Source organism: Mustela lutreola, chromosome 4 (genome assembly GCF_030435805.1).
Source record: "Mustela lutreola isolate mMusLut2 chromosome 4, mMusLut2.pri, whole genome shotgun sequence".
Taxonomy (NCBI): Eukaryota; Metazoa; Chordata; class Mammalia; order Carnivora; family Mustelidae; genus Mustela; species Mustela lutreola.
The window spans coordinates 145,655,939-145,672,899 of record NC_081293.1 but is presented as its reverse complement, the minus strand read 5'-3'; the positions used below and the strand labels follow the sequence as shown (position 1 = coordinate 145,672,899).

At 39.6% G+C, this 16,961-nt stretch overlaps 1 protein-coding gene across 12 annotated transcripts in view; it reads right to left on the bottom strand.

Annotated features, from left to right (window-relative positions):
• Nucleotides 1–13,256, bottom strand: part of HDAC9 (histone deacetylase 9) — a 940,182-nt gene extending 926,926 nt beyond the window's left edge. For 4 of the 12 annotated variants that reach the window (XM_059171302.1, XM_059171295.1, XM_059171296.1 and 1 more), the window contains exons 1-2: nt 13,079–13,255; nt 12,893–12,985 (exon numbers count right to left, since the gene is read on the bottom strand). The gene's annotated coding sequence lies outside the window, so the exon portion shown is untranslated. Of the gene's footprint in view, nt 1–12,892; nt 12,986–13,078 lie in introns of all 12 variants that reach the window. The other 8 variants (XR_009352864.1, XM_059171292.1, XM_059171305.1 and 5 more) reach the window with 5 other exon arrangements.
• Nucleotides 13,257–16,961: the final 3,705 nt, after the last annotated feature.

The window sequence follows — 16,961 nt, the reverse complement described above, 5'->3', positions numbered from 1 at the left end:
AATAAGGACAGCAGCATATTTCTCCTTAAAAAAAAAAAAAAATGCAAGTAGGAAAACAGTGGAGTAACATCTTTAAAGTCTGAAAGGAAAAAACTGTCAATTTAGAATTCTATATCCAACAACAATCTTATAAAATGAAGGTGAAATAAAGATATTTTCCAATATACAAAGGCTGAAAGAATTCATTAGTAGCAGACCTTTGCCGCATGAAATATTAAAGGAAGACCTCCAGGCAGAAGAAAGATGATACCAGATGGAAACGGTATGAAAGCATAAAAGGAAACGAAGGAATGAAAGAAAAGAAAAGCACTTAAAATGGCAACTACATGAGGAAATACAAAAGATTTGGTTTTATTATGTAATCTCTTTAAAAGACTATTTGGTGTTTAAACAAAACTAAGGTGGTGGTGAGTTTATAAGATATGTAAAAAAAATAGGATATGAAATAAAATTTAATGTGTTTCTAATAGCTACTCAAAATTATTATTTTCTCCAAGAACATTTCAGATGTGCTATTCCAGAGAAATTAAAACTGTAACCATTATTCTAAAATCCCATTCCATTTGGTCTACATTTTCTCATTTGGCTTGACCATTCTTAGCATTATACTTTTGAATATACAATTTAGGAGAAGTTTATTACATTTGTTTTCATAAAGAAGTAGCAACTCCAGAAAGGTGTCCTCAGTAAACAAGCTAGCTCATACAGTTTCACAGCGGCTTTTGTTGAAATTTATAAATAAAAGCAAATAATTATTGTTTCTCTACAATGCTAAACTCATCAAATATTTTAATGGAGGTAACTGTCAAAATTTGGGTCAAACAGATAAGTAGATTAGAAATACATTTATAGGGGCACCTGGGTGGTTCAGCTGGTAAAGCATCTGCCTTTGGCTCAGGTCATGATCCCAAGGTCCTGGGATCAAGCCCCACATCAAGTCCCTGCTCAGCTGGGAGCCTGCTTCTTCTCTTCCTCTGCCCCTCCTCCTGCTTGCATTCTCTTTCTCTGTCAAATAAATAAAATCCTTGAAATAAAAAAATAAAAAATAAATAGAAATATATTTATAGCACAAGTCACAAAACAAAGTTTTCTTCCTTGTTCCCTCAACCTGCCTAAAATGAACAAAATGCATAATACACATAATTAGGTATTTTTAGGAAAAGATTTATCAGCAAGTTGGAGCAGAAGATAACAAAGCAGTGCTACCTTCTCACCCTTAAGAGGCAGATGAAAGCAATCATGTGGCCAAAGCACAATTCACAAGTCATGAGCATAAGATTCTGTATATTGCTACTGAGTTTTTCTCTTATTATATGACATTTATCTAAAAACAAATCTACAAGTTCTCTCAGTGAGTAGCCCTGTGCTGGAATGAAAGTGGAAATAAAGAAATACAAACAAGATGCATCTTTTGGGTAGTAGGGGGAAAGTAGTTCCAAGATAAAAATTTTGTATTGACAAAACTGCCTTGGAAAGGGAGTTAACTCAGTCATAAAGTATAGTTTACAGGCTTTTGGATATATAATCCTGAAAGGAAATTCTGATGCATATTGAAATTTGGGAACTAATACTTTAGACTAAAAGAATGAACAAAAGCAAGTTGCCATACTGAAGTCTGTATTCAAATTTTACTATGTAAAAAACTATTAAATCTCAGCAGTAGAGAATGAGTGGAAAATTTGTGTTTCTGCTTGGCAGCAAAGTTCACATCAATTTATTTGCTATTTGGTCTCTATCTAGTTAGTTTCTACCATTACATATCACTAGATTCAGCATTCTCAAAAGAATTAAATGAGATAATACATGTGAATATACCCACTACTGAGGTTCAGTAAATATGTGATGAATTTTAACCAAAGTCTTCCTCTTGAAGTGCTACAACTTGCATAAAAGACCTTGGCCACTTAAAGGAAGCATTTCCTATCTTTCTAAAAGGAATATTTTGGTGTATTGATTTCATGCAATTGATACCAGCTGTGAAAATTGTTAGGTTTGGATTGTATCTTACGTAGGGATTGAATCATCATAAGTTTAAGTGTGGATGATGCCACTTCATTCTTCTTCTCTACCAGAAAGGATAAAATGATATGAAAAGTAAAAAAGTTGATAGAAGAAAAGGAAAACTGAGACATTTTTAAGAATATGTAAATGTGGTAGGGCACCTAGGTGGCCTTGTGGGTTAAGTGTCGGACTTTTGATTTCAGCTGGGGTCAGGATCTCAGGGTCGCAGGATCAAGCCCTGAGTTGGGCTCTGCGTTCAGTGGGGAATCTCCTGGAGATTCTCTCTCTCCCTCTGCCTATGCCCCTCCCCTACTGCAAGCACGCTTGGGCACACAGGCACACACACTCTCTCTCTTTCTCTTAAAATAATAAATAAACAGGGGCCCCTGGATGGCTCAGTGGATTAAGCCTCTGCCTCTGGCTCAGGTAATGATCTTAGGGCCCTGGGATCGAGCCCCACATTGGGCTCTCTGCTTGGCATGGAGTCTGCTTCCCCCTCTCTCTCTGTCTGCCTCTCTGCCTACCTGTAATCCCTGTCAAATAAATAAATAAAATCTTAAAAAAAGAAAAATCTACATTTAAAAAAATAACAAATTAATAAATCTTAAAAAAAGAGAATACATAAATTTGAAATCAAAATACCAGCAGACATTAGTCTGTCAAATCAAATACGGAATATTATAAACACCATTATAAACAATGATGATAATAATGATGATCAAATACAGAATCCAAGTTTAAATGGCTTATTAGGAAAGAAAAGGTTTAAAACAATGAGAATAGCAAACACAACGAAACCTGGGCAATTAGAAAAAAGAAAGTAAAAAACACATATATATATGTAAAACTTACCTATAAAGTAGTCAGTGTCAGGCCTCTACACTAGTAAGGATATGATAAAAACCCAAATCAGATGATGGGATGAATGAAAGGATGACACGCGATGTTGTTGGTCATTTGGGAAAAGAATGAAACCAATCTGATGGAATATATATTGTCGTGTGTTTAAAGGAATATAACTCAAATAAATAAATAAAATAACTGATTTTATTCATCCAATAACAACTTCCAACAACATCTAATTACAACCAAAAAATGTAACAGTGTTGGTGATGTGGGCAAAAGAGTTTAAGAATGGAGGCATTATACCTGAATCTCAGCAGCCTACCAATCATATGACACTATTTTATAATTAAAATTAAGTACAAGTAAATTCAGGCTCTCAGCTTGACTACATTTCAGATGTTCAAAGGTCACATGTGCCTAGTGACTATGACAATTGGAGAACACAGATACAGAATAGTTCCACTACCAAAGAAGATTCTATTAGACAGCACTGACCTATACAAGCATTAAAAGTGCCTTGTATATGAAGCGTGAGATCGAAAAGAAAATATGCACATGCACACACACACAAACAAAAGCCAATAACTCCTCTGCTCTTTCTTTCAGACCATTTACTGAGTATTTCTCCGATAAGAGTTGCTGTGCTAGGCATTTGGAATCCACAGATTAAAACAAAAATAGTCCCTGCCCTTAGGAGTTCACAGTGCCATACAAAATAACAACATAACAGCTGGTCAATCAGCAAACACTTCTTAGGCCCCAACTAACAGAAATGCACTTAGGTCTGTAGAATAAAACAAACAAACAAACAAAAAACAGTAAGCATGTTCTCACTGCCTTCACAGGGTTTACAATCTATTTAATGACACAACACAGAGGAAGACAAAATATTTTAAGTGGCAATTAGTGTTTGAACTATGTATTTCAAACTGAAAAGTCAGATGTGAAATTTTGTTTTTCCATTTTGGGTTTTCACTGGGATGACAATATAAAAGTATAAAATAAATATAAATATATTGGAATTAAGTTCTGAATAAGCATCTGTAAGACAAAATAACCACCATGGAGTTTTCATTCCACTATTTGCAATTGGTATTTTCAATCATACAGTTACTAGGTGAAGGCAAAACAACACACAGCTTGTTAAACAAATAAATTCCAATGAGGAAAAAAAAGGTGAGGATGAACTGAGTCACTATAGAACACATGGTAGTAAGGCATCCAGAAGTCCCTGCACTATAGTGGTTAAAATCATCATCGTTCTTGAAGGTGATGCATACATGTTATCTGTGTGTAGTTTCTACACAATCTGTTCTCCATTCCTGCGATCTCTGGATATGACTACACATTTTTACACATTTAAAAAAAAAAAGGATACACATTTTTTTAAAGATTTTATTTATTTGAGAGAGAGAGAGACAGAGCGAGAGCGAGCATGAGCAGGGGGAGAGTGGCAGAGGGAGAAGCAATGTTACTCCTTTTAATTTCACCAATTCTGCCGTTTATATTTAATGTTGGCTCGTTGGTTTTAGTTTTATAAATTTGTGAAATCTAGAAGTAAAAATGTTTTCACTGTATTCCATGTTCTTACATACTTACATAAAATGTTTAGTAAGAATAACTTAGCTTCATACTGGATAGACCAGTAGTCTTAGCTAAAATCAGACCATTCTTCCTATGGTGTTTTATTTGGAAGGGTGCTCATGAGGAAACCAAATCTCTTCTTCCCTTCTTTCCATCTGGGTATGAGAGGCTATAGATCTCTAGTGGGCTACAGAGGAATTGCAGAGACCACAATAAGATTTGTATATCATTTCATGTATTAAATATAACACTATATTTCAAAAGTATAAATTAAAAATGCTGTTCTGGGCACCAAAAAATGCAAATTCCTTTCACGGCTTTACTCATAGTAGCCTTTTATTATTATGGATTTTTCCAATCCATTAATGATAAAACTCAACTTTACATCTGTGTAAACCACTGCCATAGTCCTAAATTACGACAGGAATTCAGAGATGAATGAGATCATTGTGAGCTACAATAATCAGATGAAGCATCACAAAAGTGTAGGGGCAGAAACTGGGTAAAGGAGAAGAGGAGCAAAGAGAAGGTACACCCTCTAAAAGGGCACACTTTTCCAAATCCAACTCTAGAGGAGTAACATTCTGATTTTGGCTAAGAGATGGCTACTGATAGTTCTGGAGGCAGCAGATTCAAAAAAATGCATTGAGAATCCTAGACTGAAAGAAACTTGTGCTATTTGGTACTCTTTCAATTGCAAAAGACAGAAGCTCAATTTCTGAAAAACTCCTTGCTCACATAATGTAAAACCACAATATCATTGGTAGAATGACCTCAAGAATGACGGGATGCTGGAACTGAAAAACGGAAGCATTGCTTCTGTTTGTTCCCCATCTCCTCTCTCCTCCCCCACACACTCATTCACATCTTGACTTTTCTTTACATGTCAGGCTGCTTGTTCAATATCTAAAACCTAAGTCACTAGCAAGTTCCAAGCTTAGGGCTAATAACCTCAAAGTCATACAGCAAGGAGTGACAAGAATGAAAAAACAAAAAGGCAATAAATAAATAGGGCTAGGTCCAGACTCTGAGAGCACCTGGTGCCAGGCTAAATGGTTCGGGCTTTTAGGGTCAAAACTGGCCTAAATTAGAACATCTAAGTCCTATACAAAAAAAAAAAAAAAAAAAAAAAAAAAAAGTTTATTTCAAGATTTCCTGAGCTGTAACTTGTTGGGGAATAGGTTACAGTAGCCCACCCTAAGATGCCACACTGAGTGGTCCATAGGTATGCACCTGACCTAACACAATCCAGTCACAGTGCTGCTTCATGGTATTCTGTTTAAAATGTTTACATTTTGACTTAAATGCCTAGGGAAATCTTAAAGTCCTCCTCATACTGCGCTGGGATGTGGGGTACAACTCTGCAAAATTAACAGAATACAGATGAGTCCCACACTGAGCTTGTATCTTGCAGGAGAACAGCAAGGGGATCTGAGCAAATGATTGCGATCAATGGAACTAGATCCATTTAAAGAAGAGATTTAAGTACATAAAACAGAAGAGAAAAAAGTAGAATATCTATGAATAGAATTCAGATGCACCACAGAGTAGAAAGGGGGACTGAGTAATAGAAGAACAAAGGAGGAATATCTCAATAGACTTTTCAAGTAGATCAAAACAGTGGCATCTACTGAAAAAGCTATAGAAAGAACCCTATGGCCAAAGAGGCAATGAGAATTCATCATGTTTCCTAATTGAATTTAATAGAAATCTACATATAGGAGAGAAAGGAGACACAGAGCTTTATATTTCTGCCAAAATGATAAGTAGAAATAAAAATATACAGCCTCCACTCCACATTCTTACTTTTAGATGGAAGACAGACCTATAATCTGCACTTCCTGCTGGGAAAAAAGAAGGCACGACACAGCACACTCTCTCATTCCTCCCTTTAACCCTCATACTCCAGTATCCAGTTCTCATAAGATGAACGAAGGAACCCAAAAGCAATTGTAGTGCCGACATTCACTTCAGTGGGAAAAACAAGCCTGTCGCCTGGAAGCCTCACTTACTGCTTGTGAGTAGGGGATGTGTATGATGAGACTATGGGCTTTGAAATCAGAATTAGATTCAATTCCTGGTGCCACCCATATGTGAAGAACCCTTAGCAAGGTATTTAAACTTTCAAAAAGTCTCCTTTTCCTTGGGAGGGAAGCAAGGGAGGCAGAACTGGAGAAACAAACTCAGTTGCCAGAGATGGGAGGCAGATTAAATAAAACAACTCCTGCAAATTGCCTGGAGCTAGAGCAGTGTTCAGTAGACGCCCCTGCCCCTACACCACAGATTGAGCCACAATTGTAGCTGGATCTGGGATGGTCTCTGAAAAATAAGGGGAGGCCAATTTGTGGACCTCCAAATCACAGTATTGGTTTACACAAGGACTGGTGGCAGTAGTCCTTTAAAAATCTTTCATACGTGGAGCACCTGGGTGGCTCAATGGGTTAAAGCCTCTGCCTTCAGCTCAGGTCGTGATCCCAGGGTCATGGGATGGAGCCCTGCAGCAGGCTCTCCGCTCAGCAGGGAGCCTGCTCTCTGTCTGCCTCTCTGCCTACTTGTGATCTCTGTCTGTCCAATAAATAAATAAAATATTTTAAAAAAATCTTTCATATGTGGAATATATTAAAAACTAATTATGTGAATGCCTAGTATAACATGTTTGTTAATGAGACTCATCTTTTTAAAGGCTTCTACCCCTTTTTTACCACGACTGTTGCAGGTTTCTTGTCTTAAGAAGTGGAAGAATGAATCTGGTGGACAAAAGAGTGAAGTGAAAGTTTATTAAGTGAAGGTGAGAACCAAAAGGAAAGAGAAAGCCTCTCTAGAGTGAGAGGGGTCCCCAATGGGTTGCTACTGAGGGCTCTTATGGGCTGATGGCTTTTATGGTGGGTCTTATATAGAAAATTGGCCAGGGAACTTGGTAAAGTTCATGTCAATAACATGGTTTGTAAATATCATGAGAATATCCTGTCTATACTTAGAAGGAACAAGGTGTTTTTATAAATATCATGAGCACAAACAAGGTTTTGCCTCCTCTGTTTAATATCTCCTGGATTTCTCCACATGGGGGATTTCTGTGATCCTGGTTACTAATTTCCTAGGTGAGTCTAGTCACTTAGCCCCCTAACTGTCTCTGGCTACCTAGCCTCTCCTGTCCCTCACTCACCACCATCCCTAAATGAAACCTCACTACCCCCATTCCCCTAAATCCTGCAAGAGTTTTCTTCCTCTGGAATTTCATGACTCCAGCTACTATCCAGTTCAAGTCTGTTTCCAGATGGTCATCATGCCTACCCTGGTCAAAAACTTCAACATTTCACTAAGCTCACATTTTTGTCCTTTCCTTTGGCAATAGACACTTGTCCTCCATCCGTTAGGGGCCATGAGCAACTGAACCCTGTGGTTACACATGAAAAATGCTTTCTCTTATAATACAGAGCTCACCTTCTACTACAGAAGCTGGTGTGCAAAAGTGAGAGAGAACATTCGACTTGCTTCTAATCAATAAAATATGGCAAAGGTGATGGATGTCACAGTCTTGATTAAATTATGTTACATGACAAAAGTGATATGTGATGCCCATTCATTATAAAAGATGGTCTTGTACTGTAGCAACAACTTTTCATTGCTGACTTTGAAAAGTAGGCTGCCACGTTATAAAAGTGCCTGGTCAAGAACAGCAGGCAGCCTCTAAGATCTGTGAGTGGTCCCTTACTGATAATCAGCAAGAAACTAGACTTCAGTCCTACAACCACAAGGAGATGAATTCTCCCAACAATCTAAGGAAGTTTAGATGCAGATCTTACCCTAAGTGAACCTCAGCAGAGCAGGCCTAACCAAGACCTGCTGAGATCCCTGAACACAGGATGCGACTGGGCCATATATGGACTCCTTAGCAATGAAAATGAGGTAATAAATGTGCATTGTTTCAAGCTGCTAAAAATTTGTGGCAATGTGTTACAGAGCAACAGAAAACAAATAGAGTCAATATCCTCTCATAACATTTATTTAATACTTAAATTAACTAAAGTTAGTTTCAATAACTTGCTGTCAAATATCATGAGTGATATCTGAGTGAACCAAATCTTATCCTTCCTTTACTGGCCATTTCAAATTCCACTCATCACTATTCTGTTCAAATTAGACTAGTCCACACTAATCATATCTTATCATAGGTTCTGTAGAAATGGGAGCAAACCACCATTTCCAGCAATTTCAACTCATTTCAGTTTCACCAACAGCATGCTATACTCTCCCTGGTACAGCAAAAAATATTAAAAATGGGTGTTTTCCTCTCTTTGAGGCTCTAAATGTAATTTGTTACAGTAAATGGCAAACCACACTTGCAAAGTAACTTTTCTCAGTATTTCACACTTAACAATGTTTGGATGAACTCCTATAAACCATACATTTAAAGAAAGGCCAGTAAATAAATAAAACTTAATAAAGTAGAGAACAGCTGGTAACATCTCCTCATTAGAAAATGACAAAAGTATTTTCATCAAATACACAAAGCCTGCATAACATTACATATTACTCTTTTCTATGAAAATACAATGCTTTCTTGTCCATCGTGGATAATGTATTCCACTTCTGAATCTAACAATACAATATCAGAAGTCTTGGCTGTTACAAATCATGTGGGCAATTACCTTGAAAAATTCCAGTGAGATCTGAAAAACAGGGAATTTGAAAAAAATTAAGAAAAAGTCATGAGTATGTTCTCCACAGAACAAGCTGCTATCCTTTCTTTTTTTTCTTTTGTTTTATTATTAAGTATGATTTATCTAGATACAATGTATACATGAACAGAAACAACCAGATAATTGCAGAAACCCTCTGTTCACTTTTGAGTTCTTTAAGCTCAGCCAAAGAAGCAGAGCTAATAGAAGATGGGTGTCCTGACACCCAGAAAAACATGATCTCTAATCGATACTGGCTGGCTCTGGAGTGGATGGTCCATTACGATCCTCAGTCAATATTCTATCTTCTCAAAAATCACATTTTGAGCTCTCACCAGTAGCCTGATGATCTTCAAGCTTGATGATGGTGCTGATAAAATTCAAAGCAGCCTTGACCATTAAAAGGACAGTATGCGATTTATAAGGTAGGGCCAGTGGGGACAGAGAGATGTGTGACATAGGGATTGACTGCAAGAATGAATACCCCTCAGAGATGTGTATGTGTGTTTTAGCACTAGCTACTGGGGTCACAGTTCTCCCCCATCAGCAGACACCAGTAAGGGCCCCTTCCCTTATGACCCTCTTGGCAGATATAAAATCTGATCAGCATATCTACAAAGCTAAGCACTTTAAAAATCCAAGAGTGTACAAATTTTTGAAAGTATCGTTCAACATAGCCACAGGAGCAGCTTGTTATTGTGAACAGAATACAAGAAATATAGATGTTACCCTCACCTTCACACTGATTCACTAGTGTGTGACCTTGGATCTATCAGGGTACCTGCTGCCTTCTTCTGAAAATGAGAACAATATGTCTTCCTACGTGCCTCTCAAATGTTTTGAAGAATATCTGAGAACGGTTAAGAGTTATAATAACAAGCCAGGAAACAATTGTACCTATCTGCAAATGTGTGCAGTAAGAATTAAGTATGACATCTTTATTGAAAAGAAAGGGCTTCAAACAATAAAAGCCCCCCACCAATTTAAACATTAATATAATTACATTTTTTAAAATATCGAAGCAAAAATAAAAAGCCACACTTGAATGTAATAAAAAATGTCCTTAACTACAATATTTCACTAATGAGAAGGTGCAGATGCTACATACAGAAGGATTTTATGATGTCCATATGCTTCTCAAATGACTCTCCTTGTTAGCTATTTCTCCATATCTCTATTTAAGAATAACCTACACCTTCCCCGCTGAGCAGGTGTAAATTGCAGTATTATATGTTGTAATATTTAAACAAATTCAAAATAGAAATAATTTTAATGAAAAGAAATGAAAGCCATACAGCCATAAAACATCTTTAGATGTTGATATTAATACAAATCTGAATTACGTGTATCACCGAAACTAGTAGGTTAAACAACTTATCCCGTCAGTTGGCTTTATAATTTAAAATTCCTAAAAATCCATATATATTCCAAACATACACCAAATATATATAATAAGTTATTATTATTATTATTATTATTATTTGTCAGTAACTTCATAAAACAACACTGTCTACCAGAAATATAGACAAAATAGTGGTCATAAAACACTCAATCCTAAAAGTCTGTTACAGTGTATAAAATTACCTTTTTAATTTCAGAAGTGCCATCATTATTTTTTGAGGATGGCAGTTTAATATACCAAACACTCTGTAGCCAAAGAGCGTTTGGTCTGACTTTCCAGTGAAGGCCAGACCAAAAGGCTGAATTGCAGAGGGAAAGAAATAGGAAGACTGAGGTTTTTAAAAAAAAAAAAAAAAAAAAAAAAGGAAAGAGAATACTTCCTTCCTAACCATAAACTGATACTTCATTTAAATCTCCTAATTCCTTTTGCAAAATCCTCTCAGCATCTAGCCCTGTCTATTCTGAGTGAAGATGATCAAAATCAGGAGAGCTGGGAAAGCATCTCTCCTTCTAATTATCAAAGGTCAGACTGAGGATTCCCACTCTACCTGCACCTGTTTGTGACTGAAACATAAAGGAAAACATTCACTTTTTCCCCACACAGAAAATGACATATTCCAAGAAAATGAGCTCTTTTTGAGATTTGCCTCATTCAAACAAAATGGATGAATAAATAAATTACAAGAAAGTTTTACAACTGACTAAATTATTTGTCCTTTTGGAAATACAATATTCTTATTAAGTAGTTTAAATGGAAATGCTTTCCAGAAGGCACATGAGTGATTTGGTTTTTGGGTAAATTGGTCCAAACTGGAATAGTGGTTTAAAAGGAAAAGGAGGACCAATTATTTGTGGTAAAAAGCAAATACATTAAACAACAAGTTTTCAGTCATCAAAATTTCCATAATAAACACCAAAGAACCAAAGAGTAGTTCAAAAGATATCTTTTCCAAACATGATATTTTAATTGTCCTCATTTACTAACTGCAACTTATTCTGTGCTGTTATTAATTACAGGATTTAAAAGATTTGCAGTGCATCAGAAAATAACATCCAGACCTTTCCAAATGTCAAATTGTTTTCTTTCTAAATCATTTAAATTATTCTTTCTTTACTATAAATTCTCTATGTACTTACTCCCTTCTTCTAGCTTTTAGTAATGCTTGCAAGATTTGAAAACATTGATGTACTCTAAATACCTGTAATTCCTAAATCCTACCCTTTTTGAGAAACCTCAACACACCAAACGTATTTAGTTCTATAAGCACTGTTATACCCTCTGGGGAGAAGAACGTTAACTCTTCGGTTTCTTTTCCAGTTAAGTTTAACTTTTTAAGCCCTTCTTACCCCACTCCCACGTTTTTCATACACATACACATCATTATGTGTATACACACCCACAATATACACAGAAGGGCAATATATGTAGATAGCTCATTTCTCACAGATTTCAAAATGCTTTGGTTACTTAACCTAAAAGTTCCTTTTAGGAGATTATACACACCTCCCGGCAGGAAAACAAACGCGACACATCTTTCCGAAATTAGAGCGCAGGAGCCTCACTAGAGAATTTCCAAACCCTTATCACCTGAACCGCGTCCTCAGCTCCCCGCTGCAGGCCACCTCTCCTGACAAACCTCGCCTCGGATCTGGGGAGCAGCTCACCAAGAACGCACAGGCAGGCCTCTGACACCTCTCACTGCGGACAAGTGGGCGATGGCTTCAATGCCAAACGCTGCCCGCTAGGCACTCAGGGAACGCCCCCTGTTCTCTGCTCCCCCTAGTGCCCCCCTGTGACACCCTCGAGGCATTTAATTATCCAGTTTAATAAGTTTACGATTTATCAACCTCCTTCCAATACCTAAAAAACACTGAATTATTTCCCATCTCCCAGGCTCCGGAACTTTTCTTAAAACCCAGAATCCTGATGTATAGACTTGAAACTGAAGTCCCCCCACGAAACATCAAAGGTACCCCCACTAAGTACTGCTCCCCTCAAGCAACACGTTGGCAGTACAAACTTTTCATTCATAACTCGGCTCTAGCATAAAGTGTGTGTGTGTGTGTGTGTGTGTGTGTGTGCGCGCGCGCGCGCGTGTGTGTTGAGGAGGGGTGTCGTGTCACCGACCCCTCGCCTGGGCATGTCGTAGTCCACGTCTTTTTGCTCAGCAAAAGAAATCACCTGGCACTGAACTTAGGACAAAGGTTCCCTTAAACCCACCAGCCTCTGGGTTGGGAGACGCAAGGCAAGCTGTGTTGGGGTCCGGACTGGGATGCTGTTAACCTAGGGAATCCAGCGGTACAACCGGGGGACGCTTGGCCCCCAATTCCCAGGGCTTTCCCCGGGCACCAGCCGGGGACCCGGCTGTGGTGCCACTCACCTCCGCCCGCGCCTGCTGAGGCTGTCGCGCCTTCCTTCGCCCCGCGCCGGCGACCCCCTAACTTCTCCCCCTTCTCCAAACAGCCATCTTTCGCTGAGAAGAGAATGGCGAGGTTGAAGCAAAGGGGGGGGGGGGGGTTTGAAAGTTGACTCGGGGACCGCCGCTGCTCCGCCAGCAGAGACTTACCAGCCGCGACAGGCGCCTGAGGAGGAGACCGCGGTGAGGGCGGCGGGCGCGGCGGGGCCGGCTCGGTGCGCGCTGCGCGGTGTGCGGGACGCGCCGCCGCCGCCGCGGCCACCGCGCGCGGGGGGGAGCTCGGGAGGGCGGTGCGCGCGACTGCGAGCTGCGAGCTGCGAGCTGCGAGCTGAGCCGGTGGTGGCGCGCGGAGGATTTACTAAAAATAGCAACTCTTGGGGAGGAGGGGGGGCGGAGGTGGGAGGGAGACGGAGAGGCCAGGCCGGGAGCCCCAGCGCGGCGGAGGCTGGGCGGGGCCGGTGGGAAGGGAGGCAGGGCGGCCGACGGGAGCGCGGGCCCAGGCGCCGGAGATCCGCAGGCCCGCGAGCCGCCGGCCGGGGGCAATGAAGAGTGCGGGGACACCTGGGCGCGCGGCCGAGGCGCGGGGAAGGGCGCGCGGGAGGCAGCAGGACCCAGAGAGCCGCCTAGGGTGGAGCGGAGGAGAGCTCGGGGCTGGACCGGCGATTACTCCCAGGGGAAGGACTGGGTGCCTGAGAGGACTTGGGTTTCTCAAGCGAATCACGCCCACGCGAGGCGCAAGGTGATGGTCGGGCGATCCGCTCTCCTCCTGCGGGGCTCCTCGGCAGCCCGCGGCCGCGACCCAGGACGGTGCGAGAGGGAGCCGGGCCGCCGCCGCGCCCGCCCTCGCTCGAGGAGCCCTGGCCGCTCAGGTGCGCGCCTCGCAGAGCCCGGGGGTCCACAGCTTCGCCACTTCGTTTTGAGAGAAGGGCGCGTTGTGGGGCGGTACCTGGAGGGTCCCCACATACGCTTGCAGCTGAAGGAATCATTCAAGGGGATTTTAAAAGAAAACGCTACATTTAGGGGTTTTTAAGACCAAATGGGAAATGGGAGGAAATATGGTGATTGCTTGGAAACATGGTTTAGTTGGTCGCGTTTTAAGGCTGAACAGAGAGCACCATCTGCTCTGAGACCAACCCTGATGGAAGGAGGCAGAATTAGTAGGTCCGAGAACTGATGAGGTGATTCCTTTCAGTGGTTAGTATTTTTACCTTGCAGACCTTTTTTTTTTTTTTTTCTACTGCTATAACTTAGTCCATACTAGTATCACTTAAACCTATAGAATCCTTTATACAGAGTGGAACCCTGAAAGATGTTTTTAAAATTTGTAATCCTCTCTGCCTACTTGTGATCTCTGTCAAATAAATAAATAAATAAAATCTTTTTAAAATTGTAATCCTAAACAAACTTGTCTAATGCTAACATTTGATCATTCAAAGAGTATAATATTATGGGGTGTATAATGTGACAAATGAATTAAAGCTATGTCTCCACATGTACATTTCTGTTTTCCACCACGTCAACTAAAATACAACTGCTCATATCATCATACATCTTTACGGATGTAAAGAACAAGAGACAGTTAACCTAGTGCCCTCATTTTCAGTGAAGAGAACAGGGATCCAGAGAAGTGATGTGATTTGTCCAAGGTCTCACAGTTAGTGGCCGGATTCTACTTAAACTCTGCTATCAATGGAAAAAGACCAGGATAACTCAGAGAAAGCGGGATGGTGTCTAATCTAAAATTGTTCAGCATTTATAGTAGAATGAAGGCGTGTTGTGGTCAGATTTAAACTTTACTTTTCTCTAATCGGGAATTCACAGTACAGAGGTGGTCAGCTAGCTTTACTTAAAAATAAGCACAATCCTAGAGCTGTTGGTGCTAGAGTTTAGTTTGCTTAACTTTCTGTCTACACTAGGGATTATGCTCATCAGGAGGATGAATCTTTTTTTTTTCTTTTTCTTTGTTAATTCTTTTTATTAACATACAATGTATTATTTTCCCCAGGGGTACAGGTCTGTGAATCATCAGGCTTACACATAGGCTTACACATTTCACAGCACTCACCATAGCATGTACCCTCCCCAATGTCCATAACCCAACCACCCTCTCTATACCCACCCTCCCCCAGCAACTCTCAGTTTGTTTTGTGAGATTAAGAGTCTCTTATGGTCTGTCTCCCTCCAGATCCCATCTTGTTCCGTTTTAGGAAGATGAATCTTGATAATGGGATCTCAGTAGTGAATTTGGTTGTGTTGAATGTTGACTAAAAAAATTTAGAGAGACTTCTCATTCACATGTGAACTAGGCCTAAGCAGGTATAAACATCTAGTGACCTTTAACCCTTTACCTTCCATAATAGAGTCCTTTCTGAAACTGCCACCTGTCTAGCCTTTTTTTTTTCTTGAATAATGATTGTGTTTGCCTACTACTGCCCAAAAGGAAACAATTTTTCCTCTCTTGTGTCTCAAAGAAACCTTCCATAGGAAGTGTTTGTTGAAACCCCCCAAAAATGTCTTTTTAAACTCCAAAAAAAGACAAAGTGCTGGGATTTCACTAGGTGTTTGTGTAATAAAGATATGTACAGAAGAATTTGAACTGAAATTTGTTTTCTCCTTTTAGGGAGGTGTACAGGGCATAGCTAATATTCATCTATCTCTATTTCCACCACATCTGGGTCATTTGACAATAGGGAGCTGAATTCCTCATCAATTCTCTTAGATACTCAAATGCCAATTTTAAGCAAGGCACTTGCTAGGTGCTACTGGAGGTTCAAATATTTTAAGATAAGGTTTAGTGGGAAAGATTAGAGTTTCTCTTAAAAGTCCTAATGGGGCTTTTCTGTTCAAACTGATCCATTTATGATATAGTATTACAATTTCTTTCTGGTTTTACGCTCTCCTCAACTCTGAAGACAGAGATTACATAACCATACTTTTGTATTTTTTTAATAGACTACTTTTAGAACAGTTTTAGATTTACAGGGAAATTGAAGTTATACAGAGAGTTTCCACATATCCCCCACATACACACATAATTTCCCATTATTGACATCTTATATTAGTGTCATATATTTGTTAACAAATGGTGAGTTGATGTTGAGACATTATTATTAACTGTGGAGTCCATAGCTTTCACATTTCCTTAGTTTTTACCTAATGTCCTTTTTCTTTTAAAATTTTATTTATTAGAGAGAGAGCACGCATGCAAACTGGGGGAAGGAGAGGGACAAGCAGACTCATACTGAGCATGGACTGATACAGGGCTCAATTCCACAACCACAAGATCATGACCTGAGCTCAAACCAAGTGTTGGATGCTCAACCGACTGAGCCACCCAGTGACCCCCTAATATCCTTTTTATATTTTAGGATCCCCCCCTAGGAATCCCACATGGTATTTAGTGGTCATGATTCTGTAGGCTGCTCTCAGCTGTGACTTTCCTTATCTTTGATAACCATGACGGTTTTGAGGAGTGATCATTAGCTATACTGCAGGGTGGCTCTCTACTGGAACTTGTCTGATGTTTTTCTCATGTTTAGACTTGGGTTATGGGTATTGTGAGGAAAATGATAGAAGTAAAATACCATTTTTAGTACATCATATCCAGGGTACATGTACATACTAACAACGTGATTTATCACTGCTGATGTTGACCTGGCTAAATTAATGTTTACCAGTTTGTAAATTTATTCTCTGTCTCTTTCCCATACTGTATTCATTGGAAGGAAGTCCCTATGTGCAGTCCACACTTCAAAAGTAATTTAATTAACTTTTAATATTGTATGTAAACTACACATGTATGTATGTACATCTGTTTTTCTTATGCATTCATTTACACTTTTTTTCTCCAAGGATCAGCATAGTGCCCTCACCATAGTAGGCTCTTACTGCTTGCCAAACTAGGTTTGAACAGAATTTTCTCTTCCAAGAAAACTGATGAAATTTGTACATATTAACAGAAAAAAAAGTGTCTCATGCTGAACCTCAAAACACCCCAGATGTTTGAAATTTCTTTCTAGGGAGAGGTACTGCA